Raw genomic sequence first — 11,436 nt, 5'->3', positions numbered from 1 at the left:
CCAGCCGGGATACATATCCGCGTACTCATATCCAAGACCCCTCGGCGCGCGTCACCAGGGCCCGCCGGCCAGCCACAGGTCCCTCGGCCGAGGGGTAGATCAGTCTTTCCACCTGCTAGCCACTTGGCCACTTGGCCACTACGTGACAAAAGGTGAAGTCTATAAATACTCCTCAACCTTCATTGAGGAAAGGATCCCATCCAATCCAGAAATACACAACTTGACCTAAGTACACTATTCATCTGGTATAATCTTCCTTATCTCTCTACAATATATTCCTAGCCAATTAGCATACAACTTATACATCTAAGTTTACTGACTTGGGCGTCGGAGTGGGTACGCTTGGCTCAAAGCCAAGCCCTCAGTTCGTTCATTGTTGCAGGAGAGGCCGAGAGGAACGATTAAGACCAAGGGAGAATCCAACTCAAGACATCATTCAACAAGCCACGGGTGGTAACTATACTTGCTCTGGAATTCCACCCGGAACAATTGGCGCCGTCTGTGGGGAACATACTAAAAGCTAATAAAATCCCTTAAAAACACAAAACAAAAACCCACCCAAAAAGCTGAGAAGATGTCGAAACAACAAGACGCAGTCGTGACCGACGAAACCGCGTTCCACCAAGATGATACCTTCAACAATTCTGGAGTCGTGCAGCCCTCCACGGGCGGGGTAATCCAACCGGAGTTCGGGATGCCGATAATACCAGGCACGCCGCTGCCAGCCAACCAGGTCACCATCATGGGGCATGTGGTTGACATAGCAAAGCTGAAAATGGTCCTGGACCTAATTAGTAATACGTCTGCTCACACGCCACGCCGACAAGAGCGGCGGAAACTGTCCCGAGAGACCGGGGCCCAAAATGTGACTCCGAGAAATTTGAGCGGAGCACTAGGAGAAGCCGACCCAAAAAGTCGCCGGGGAGCCCAAAGTGGGCGTGGTAGACCTAAGTCCTTCCCGTACTCGTGGGAGGACGGCGTCCCCGCAACACGAACGAGGCATACCCCAAAGGAGCCGAGGAGTCCGACTCGGCGAGTTGGAGAAGAAGTCCAAGTCGAAGAAGGAGCCCCTCCCGCTACGAGGAGAGGAGCCGGGTTAGGAATGCGAGGAGCCGATCGCCACGTGCCATCCGGCATGTGATCAGACAGCCCCTCAGCGCCTACGTCCTAGAAGTCCAGGTGCCAACTAAGCTCAAGTTGCCGCCCATATCATACAAAGGGGAAGGCGATCCGGCCACCACGCCGAGGCTTTCGAGTCTCACATGTCAGTATGGGAGCTGCCCGATGAAGTGTGGTGCCGAGTTTTCCCAACAACGTTGCATGGGATGGCTCAAAGTTGGTACAAGGGGCTTCCCGACGGCTCGGTGTACTACTACGCCGACCTAAGGGACGCCTTTCTAGCCCAGTACTCTTGCAACAAGAGAAGGGCCGTGGAGACATCGGACCTCCTAACTATCAAACAGGAGGGGGGCGAGTCTCTACGAAGCTACATGAAGAGGTTCGACGGAAAGGTCCAACAGATTCGAGAGATTAATCCCGAACTGGCGGCCTTCGCGCTGATGAAGGGCCTCCCAAGGGGAGATTTGAAAAATGAGCTCATCAAGTGCGGAGGCCTGGGCTTGGATGCCGCCAGGAAAATGGCCGACCAGGCCATCAAAGTAGAAGACTATCACAAGACGTGGTTAGGCCCCAACGAGGCCGAGCACTCGAAAAGAAGAGCGCCGGGAGGGCAACCCCGATGAAAGACGCCGTGACAATAATAGGTCACGGTCGACAAATCCGCCAGAGACGGGACTCGACGGGCGCCCGGGGGAGTTCGGGAGCGTACTACAAAAAACGGTACAACGATCACACCCCCTAGTCGTGTCGGCCGCCGAGGTATTCGCTCGAGAAGCAAGAGCGAAGGCCAGAAGTGGGAAAGGCCCCTAGGCCGAGGAGTGACGGTGACACGAGCCAATACGTGAGTACCACGGCCACACCGGACACTTAACCAACGACTGCCGACATCTGAAGGACGCCATTGAAGAGCTGATCCGGAAGGGGAGCCTCGGCAAGTATGTCGCCAAAGGCCAGAAACCGAATGCCGGCGGGTCAAACAGCAAATCCGTCTTTGAACGGATAGGAGTAATCCATGTTGTCGTCAGAGGCAACGGGAACGATGGGTCCGCTCATGGACACAAACGGAATCGAATGAGCCATGTCGGGCCGTCAACTTTGTGCCCAACACAGCCACCCCCGCTCCCAAAATCCCCGATATGACTATCGGACAGGCGGACTACGAGGGAGTCATTGCTCCTCACAGCGACCCACTCGCAGTCAAAGTTTTGAAAGGGAATAAAGACTTCAGCTGGGGGGAGGAGCAGAGCACGGCCTTCAAGCAGTTGAAAGCTCATCTTCAGACTCTCCCAACTCTGTCCCGTGCCGATCTTTGGGGAGACGCTATACCTATACATAGCGATTACCTCGGCCACGGTCGGTCGGTGATCATCGGGAAGAAGACAAACAAAGAACACCCAATCTACTTTGTCAGCCATACACTGTTGCCCGCCGAGAAAAATTACCCACTAATCGAAAAAGCAGCCTTCGCCGTCATCGTTGCCACGAGGAAGTTGAAACCCTATTTCGACGCGCACCCCGTGACGGTCCTAACCGACCAGCCGTTAGAGAAAGCTTTGGAAAAATTCGAGCAATCCGGCAGGCTCATCAAGTGGGCAGTGGAACTCTCTGGCTTCGGCATTCAGTACAAACCAAGACCTTAGATAAAGGGGCAAGCACTTGCAGATTTCCTGGCCGAATGCACGTATCAAGAAGAGCCAAACCCAGGCGTATGGGAGGTTTACACCGACGGCTCCTCCACGACGAACGGCTCGGGAGCCGGCATCCTCATCATCAGCCCAAACGGGGACGAGTTCGAGTACGCTTTGAAATTCACCTTCTCGGCCTCGAACAACGAATCCGAATACGAGGCGGTGATAACCGGGTCGAGCTAGCTAGGGCTGCGGAGCGAGAGCACATTGTGTTGAAGACAGACTCACTGTTGGTTACTAACCAAATCAGAGGGGAGTTTGAGGCTCGGGACGACGGAATGGTAAGGTACCTAGAAAGGGTAAAGGCCGACATAGCGAAATTGAAGTCTTTCCGAATCCAATGCGTTCCCAGATCCGAGAACAACCGGGCCGACGCTCTCTCCAAACTTGCCAGCTCAACCATCAAGAACGTCAGCCGAACCGTGCTGGTAGATATCCGGAATGCGAAGAGCATCACTGAGACCGACGACATGGTGGGCAACGTAGAGGCCGAGACAACGTGGATGACTCCGATAATGAAATACAAACTTACAGGTGAATTACCGGAGGGCCGCAATCCCTCGGCCAAAATGAAACGGATCGCCGCCAGGTACTTAGTGTTCGAAGGAGAACTGTACAGAAGGTCCGTAATAAGACCACTTTTGAAGTGTGTCGGTCCGTAAACGACGCAGAGCTAATCGACAGAGATTCACGAAGGCATCTCATGGACACCACATGGGGGCAAGAACGCTAGCCCACAAAGCTCTGCGAGCCGGCTACTTCTGGCCCACCATGCTTCAAGATTCCAGAACAAAGACCAAGAAGTGCACGAACTGTCAGATGCATGCCCCGGTAATACACGCTCCCTCCAGGGACCTACAACCGGTGCTCAGCCCTCTTCCCTTCGCACAGTGGGGGATGGACATGCTAGGACCATTCCCAACAGCCTCCGGAGGAAGGAAGTTCTTGATCGTCGCTGTTGATTACTTCACCAAATGGGTTGAAGCTGTAGCAAGATGCGGCGAAGACCACAATGCGGCCGTCGAAAGGTAATGCTGGGAAAATGTTATAACTCGTTTCGGATTACCCCAAGTTATAGTATTTGACCACGGCCGAGAGTTCGGGTGACCGATTATGAATTGGTTAGAAGAGCTTGGTATCAAGTTTGCATACTCCTCCGTCTGCCACCCACAGAGCAACGGACAGGCGGAGGCGGCCAACAAAACGATCCTCAACGGTTTGAAGAAGACAGTCGAAGACCTTAAGGGAAGGTGGGCCGATGAACTACCCGGCGTCCTATGGTCCCTTCGAACCACGGAGAAAGAAGCAACGGGGTACACCCCTTTCCACCTAGTCTACGGTTCCGAAGCAGTCCTACCGATTGAAGCAACGGTGCCAACATTCAGAACGGCTACCTTCAGCCCAGTTGAAAACGAGGATGGCCTGAAAGCTTCCTTAGACCTGGTCGAAGAAAGCCGAGATACAAAGACGCCTCAACTTGGCGATATCAAAGCCGGATGAAAAGAGCCTACAACAGAAGAGTCCACAAGAGGGATTTAAAAGTGGGAGACCTAGTCCTAAGGAAGTCGGCTGCCACCAACAAAGGAAATATTCATGGTAAACTGACGGCCAACTGGGAGGGTCCCTACAAGGTGATTGAAGAGATGAGACCGGCACATACCGGGCCGGTGACAGACATGGGAGGTGTGCCTTTGATGAGCCATTGGAACACCGACAACTTGAGGAAATACTTTGTATAGCGGCGGAGGTGTCCAAACCCATTGTGGACACCCCAACGCATGATCATAGCAAACGAATGAAACACCCAACTTTTCCGTCGAAGTGTTTGTCACTCAAAGAGAAGAATCGCTACCGAGCCATTAACCCCGATTACCTCGGCCTCAGCCGAGAGCGACGGGGACACAATGACCGGTACACTAGAAGAATCGCTATCGAGCCATAACCCCGATTACCTCGGCCCTAGCCGAGAGCGACGGGGACACAATGACCGATAAGCGCTATCGAGCCGTAACCCCGATTACCTCGGCCAAAGCCGAGAGCGACGGGGACACAACGACCGATATGCTAGAAGAAACGTATACTCAGTGCGGTTGAGACGCAAGTCCGGCGGTCAATATGCCTACGATTCACGAATGCTATCGAGCCATAACCCCGATTACCTCGGCCCTAGCCGAGAGCGACGGGGACACAATGATCGATAAGCGCTATCGAGCCGTAACCCCGATTACCTCGGCCAAAGCCGAGAGCGACGGGACACAACGACCGATATGCTAGAAGAAACGTATACTCGGTGCGGTTGAGACGCGAGTCCGCGGTCAATATGCCTACGATTCACGAATGCTATCGAGCCATAACCCCGGTTACCTCGGCCCTAGCCGAGAGCGACGGGGACACAATGACCGTACGCTAACAAGAAATGCTAAAGACGTTAACACGGTTGTGATACGCGTACTAACCCTCGCCATGCCGACGGTAAAAACAAAGGCACTCAATTAAAAAACGCAAAGAGACAAATGAAGGATGATGATCAAAGTCCCGGCCAAAGCCAAGGACCAAAAGATAAAATTGTTAAAAATGATTGCAAGGAGAGTACAGACGACGGCCGTCCCCATGAGGATAGCTTAAACTCTACCTACCAAAGCTTTACAAAAAGCAAGGAAACAAAGGAAAACAAAAGGTTACAGACTTAGGATTTGAAGCGCCAAAAGATGGCAGGGAGAGAAGGCTCAATAATTGGCCCCGAACAGCTAAAGCTATCCGAGACGCCGGGTGAGTCTGGTGACGACCGCCCGTCTCCCTATGCCTGCTGCTGTCCTCCATCAGCAGCAGCAGCTTCTCCGGTGGCCGGCTCGGAAGAGGGCTCTACATTTTCAAGTGCCTTTAGCACGTCACCCTCCCTCACCTCTGCATCACAGACGGCCTCCGTCTTCCCCGCCGCCGCTTCGTCCGCAGCCTCAGCCATCTCGTCCAAAAGCTTCTCAAATTTATCCCACGGGAAAGAGCCCTCGGGGACGAGCTTCCTTATTGCCTCCCTGGTCGCCTCCTCGGCCTGGTCCCGGAATTGGGCACACATTTTTGGGAGAAGTTCATCTTGGAGCATGGCAATATCCTTCTCCTTTTGAGCAATGACAGCCTGCGCGTCCCTAAGCGCCTCCGCCTGGTTGTGGAACTGATTCTTCCACTTTTCCCCCTCGGCAACCGCGACGTTATGAGCGTCCTTGTACCTATCCCGCTCCTCCATCATCTTGGCAGTAGCGCCATCAGCTTCCTCAACTTTGGCCCCCTCATCCTCATCAGCATCCTCACCCTCGTCCTCCCGTCCCTCCAGAATTGGTGGATCGACTACGGGAGAAGGAGACCTAGGGCCCCCAAACCTTATCGGAATGGCGTCTAGTATCTCCTCCCCATCAAGACGCAACGGGGAATCCTCCGGCGCAGAAGTACTAGTCCCGGCGCCGATGCGGACATAATAGCAACAATTATTTAACAAAATAAGAAGAAGAAGTTTGTTTGTTTACCTTGAAGAAAAACACTCGCCGGAATAACAACTCTGAATGTTAGAAGACAGAAGCCCTTGAAAGTTTAGAGAAGAAAAATTTTGGAGAATGAAATTGGTCACCAATTTCACGGAGCAACCGCCCTATTTATAGGGAAAAGCCCATGAAGCGGACCAATCGGAGAACAGACCCATGAAGCGTCAACCAATCAGCGTGTAGACACGTGTCGGACATGCAACCACGGATGTCAATCGTTGCAACGCCAGTTGTGTCAATCAATGCAACAAAGGACCAAACGTCTTCAACACGCCTATTCAAATCTCTCCGCCTATTCACCTTCCTCAACAAATTCCCATGCATCCGCTCTCCCGGCCACATGATCGACTAAGCCGTACACCGCCGGCGGGGGCAATCAAAAATAACCTAGCCTCAACCCCGGTCTCGGCCAGCGTCCCTTTCTTATCCACATCGGATGCCCAATACACATCCATGTGGAGGGGGATATGGTACGGCCTAAGAAAGACTAGGCGAGAAGCGAAAGAAGCCGCCGCAGAAGAAGCCGATGCAGGAAAATTTTCTACAAACTACTTGCGCAGAATATACGCTCAGACGTACATCGAAGCCCATACCACGGCATAGACTACGCTGGGGGCAAATTGATGGGGCATATTCTGCACCGTTGACCAAGTCAACATATTGAGCAAGGTCAAAGATGTCCACAGCAAGTCAACGACTTAAACAGCCTAGCCGATGCGGCCCATCGGCCTGCCAACCTGGGTCCCGGCATGACAACCTGCCAGCCGGGATACATATCCGCGTACTCATATCCAAGACCCCTCGGCGGCGGGTCACCAGGGCCCGCCGGCCAGCCACAGGTCCCTCGGCCGAGGGTAGATCGATCTTTCCACCGCTAGCCACTTGGCCACTTGGCCACTACGTGACAAAAGGTGAAGTCTATAAATACTCCTCAACCTTCATTGAGGAAAGGATCCCATCCAATCCAGAAATACACAACTTGACCTAAGTACACTATTCATCTGGTATAATCTTCCTTATCTCTCTACAATATATTCCTAGCCAATTAGCATACAACTTATACATCTAAGTTTACTGACTTGGGCGTCGGAGTGGGTACGCTTGGCTCAAAGCCAAGCCCTCAGTTCGTTCATTGTTGCAGGAGAGGCCGAGAGGAACGATTAAGACCAAGGGAGAATCCAACTCAAGACATCATTCAACAAGCCACGGGTGGTAACTATACTTGCTCTGGAATTCCACCCGGAACAGTAATAATTGTGGATCGTGAGTTCTGAGTATGGAGATAGGTGCATGTATAAAGGACTATGTCGTTTTGGCGGTAATAGGGAACAATTGAAGTTTTGGTTAAGCTAAAGATTTTGTGGTATAGGTTAGGTGGTGTGCCGAATGAATTGAGGTATGGAAAATGTTAGAGGAAGAGAGCCCTGGTTATGGGAATGGTTGTAGGTGTTGAGGTTATAGTCAGTTATCGTTGACATGCAGTGGTAATGAGGATTTTGGGATGTATAGCAAAGGATTTAGTATTAGTGAGTTACGAGGACGTAAGATTGTTCTTAAGAGGAGTAGGATGTGATAAAAGAGAGTTTCATGGTTGTGCATGTTGTAGTATAATTGGAAGTAGAGTGTTGGTGTAGCATAATGGATGGATATTTGTTGTGATTGATTTTATTAAAGGTCATGGCCGTGCTTGTAGTAGTGTGAAGTTTAGGAGTGTGAGAATATTTTGATAGGGTTAACACTTGGATGATGATGTTTATGAGTTTGATAGTGTTGACAGGTGTATGATGATGTTTATGAGTGTGATTAAACTTCGAGGACGAAGTTCCTTTTAAGGGTGGTAGAATGTAACATTCTGTTTGATGTTTATGAGTGTCTTGATATTGGATTTTCTAGTGGATAATATGTTAGTGAAACGGAGCTAGCAGCGTTTGTGGATGGTAGTTGGTAGTGTATGGAGTTAATGTCGAGAGAGACTATGATGTAGTTAATACGATATCGTGAGCCATGTTGTGGAAGTAGGAATAGTTGGTGGAGTTGGTGTTAAGAGTTCATGTTTTATAGGTTGGGGTTTTGTTTTGAGTTCTTAGTTGCGTTGTTGTGTCTTGATCGAGTAGTATGTTTGTTTTTATGTATGGGTTGAATTTTGGGGACGAAGTTCTTTTTAAGGAGGGAAGACTGTAATACTGCGGTTTTATGAGTCTATGGGTACTCTATCGAGTGGGGCTTACTCTGTCGAGTAAGTAGTTTTTGACGCAAAACAGTAGTCTGCCTGTAGGGTACTCGATCGAGTAAGTGTAATACCCAGGATATTTAAGGACTCTGATGACCGCCTCTCTAACCAAGAAAGACCTTAGGGAGGAATGAGTGAGAGATTAAGATGGGAACATGTACTATATAAGATTGGATACTCGACCTAGCAGAGGCTACTCGGCCGAGTATCATCTATACTCAACCGAGTAGAGCCTACTCGGCCGAGTACTCCAGTACTCGACCGAGTATGGCTGCTGTTGACGCGTTAATATAAAATGCAAGTTCGCGAGATTCATTTCATTTCTCGTTTCTCGACAGTTCCTCTTTCTCAAACCCTAACCTATATCTATCCCCTATCATCCCTACCTCCATACACTCTCATGTTCTAGCCTACACTCCACCATGGGAAGGATGGGATTGCTTAGGAAGGATGCGTGTGAGGTCGTCGTCCGTGTCATCGTCGATACGCATTATTAGGTAAGTTTATGCCTTGTGCCTCTTTTGGTAGGTTAATGAGGATAGTTGTATAATAGGGGATGGTTATCGTTGTACGATGCATGCCGGAGTCGTGCCTGGCTATATGTGGATGCTTGTTATGGTTGGCCATGAGGTAGGGTTTTCCCTACTCAGTTACTGTTGATTGATTAAGATTGTGTTTGTTTTGTAATTGTTGTTATCTGCTGATCATCGGAGTATGGGTGTTGTGGTGACGCTGGTGATGTGGTTGTGTTTTGAAGGTTGTGGTGTTGTGACAGCTGTGATGCTGGGGTGTGTGTGATTATGGTGGAGTCACTTGCGGGAGTGGTTTCACACCCTAGTTCGCCCTCCATTCCACCCGTCACGGGAGGGGATGTGCACATTAAGGGACAGGGATTGATAGTCGCTCGTTGATGAGCTGGACTTGGTGGGGATGGGCTGCGGTACCCCACCGGCGGAGTGGATTACCTGTTGCGATGGGTAATCCAGCAGGGCTACACACTTCGGTGTGTAGTCAGTTATTGTGGAGGATGATCAGCCGGTTATATTGTTTGTTTGACTTTATTGATTAGACAAGATCGACCCGTGTTCTTTGTTTTGTGGTATCTCTTTGTGATCCATTCGGGGATGGTGAGCGATTGGCTTAGCAGTCTTTGTTGGTTTGTGGCTGCTGGGCTTGGAGGGATCCAGTCATCACGCTACCGGTTTAGAAGTGCAGAATCACGAGTTATAGTAGTCTCTATCAGTACATGTAATTAGTTTTGTACCGAGTTGTAAAGAGTACGGTAATGTATTATAAATGTTCTTTCATTGTCTATTTGATCTACTACCTCGGGTAACCTAGATGGTAACACCTTCATATACTGGGACGGTCCTTGGTAAGGCATCCTGGTGTACGGGGGTGTTACAAAGTGGTATCAGAGCCGACAATTTTAGAACCTGAACCAATGAATTCAATGAATATAGGGTGTCAACTAAAATGAACCTGGTGTATGCACGTTGGGAGCCCCAGCCGATGCTTGATTTTGGGTGAGTAGGCGCCCTCACTTCAAAATCATGGCCCCATCGTACTTAAGCCAGTCATTGGAAAAGGGTAGCTAGTAAGAGTCGTTGCTTAACGGTGGTTGTTGCGTGCATCTGTGGATAGAATAATGTGTATCAATGTTCGTGGAAAAGCCTATAATTGGTGAATGAGTTTGCCGAAATGTGTGACAAGGTTAAGTCAAATGATTGTTTGATAATGGCTGCGTTATATGATGATTGCTGCCTTGCAAACGTTTTGTCTAAGGTGAGTATAACATGAACCGTGGAATGTGTAATGATGTGGTATATAGATTAAACTTTGCTGGTGAAGTATTTAATTGTTATACATGTCTACGGGTTGCGTTTAAGTTGTTCTAATGACAAAGTAAGGAATGTAGGTAGAAATGTTCATTGAATTGGTAATGGATATGCATAATTTGTGTTGATACGTGTTTATGTGGTAGTAGTAAGCTCTAACAGTGATGAGCCGATTGCACGGAACCCCGAACTATGCTACCTGTTTTGCAGGTGCATTAAAATTCGAGATTTCATCTCAGCTTTTTGAACACTCGACCGAGTAGAAACGCATACTCGACCGAGTAGGACACACTCGGCGAAGTATGATTGTGCTCGACCGAGTGCTCATTTTGTTAGAATTAAAATCGCTACTGTACCTGAAAACTCGACCGAGTATACAAAATACTCGACCGAGTATTCGACACTCGGCCGAGTAAACCTAATACTCGACCGAGTACTACTTTATCGGGATATATCTGGGTTATACAAAAACCCTATTTTGGCTCATTCTTTTCTTATTTCCGCCTCCCACCTCTTCTTCTCCCTCCCTCTAAAACTCCATACTTCTTATCTCTCAAGCTCCTGGGCAATTTCTTGGTGGTTAATTGTTCTTACTTGCCAAAAACTTCATCAAGGTAAGGTTTTAACTCAATTTCCTCCTTTATTATCAAAGTTATGGTATGATTTTACCTATATTTCGAATCCCCATTATGTGTAACTGAAATCGAACCTTCTTCTTGCGATTCTTTAGATTTAATTGCATATAAACATCGTTTATACCGTTACTAGAACAATTTCATGGTTTAAATTGGATTTTTTAAGTTTTAGGGTTTGCTAAAATCGAAATACTTCTTGGTGTTGGTAATGATGTTTGAGTAAAATACCTGGTGTTTTGATGAGAAAATTTGTCTTAAAAGTTCGTCTTAAAATGGTATACAATCGAAAAACATTCCATCTTTCGCAAAGTTGTTGGTGTGTCAAGTACCCTTGTTAAAACTTATCTTTTTGCAGTATGGTGAAAACCAGAGGTTTAACAAACAAGAGGACCC

Source organism: Silene latifolia, chromosome 3, assembly GCF_048544455.1.
Source record: "Silene latifolia isolate original U9 population chromosome 3, ASM4854445v1, whole genome shotgun sequence".
Lineage (NCBI taxonomy): Eukaryota > Viridiplantae > Streptophyta > Magnoliopsida > Caryophyllales > Caryophyllaceae > Silene > Silene latifolia.
This window is presented reverse-complemented; position numbering follows the sequence as displayed.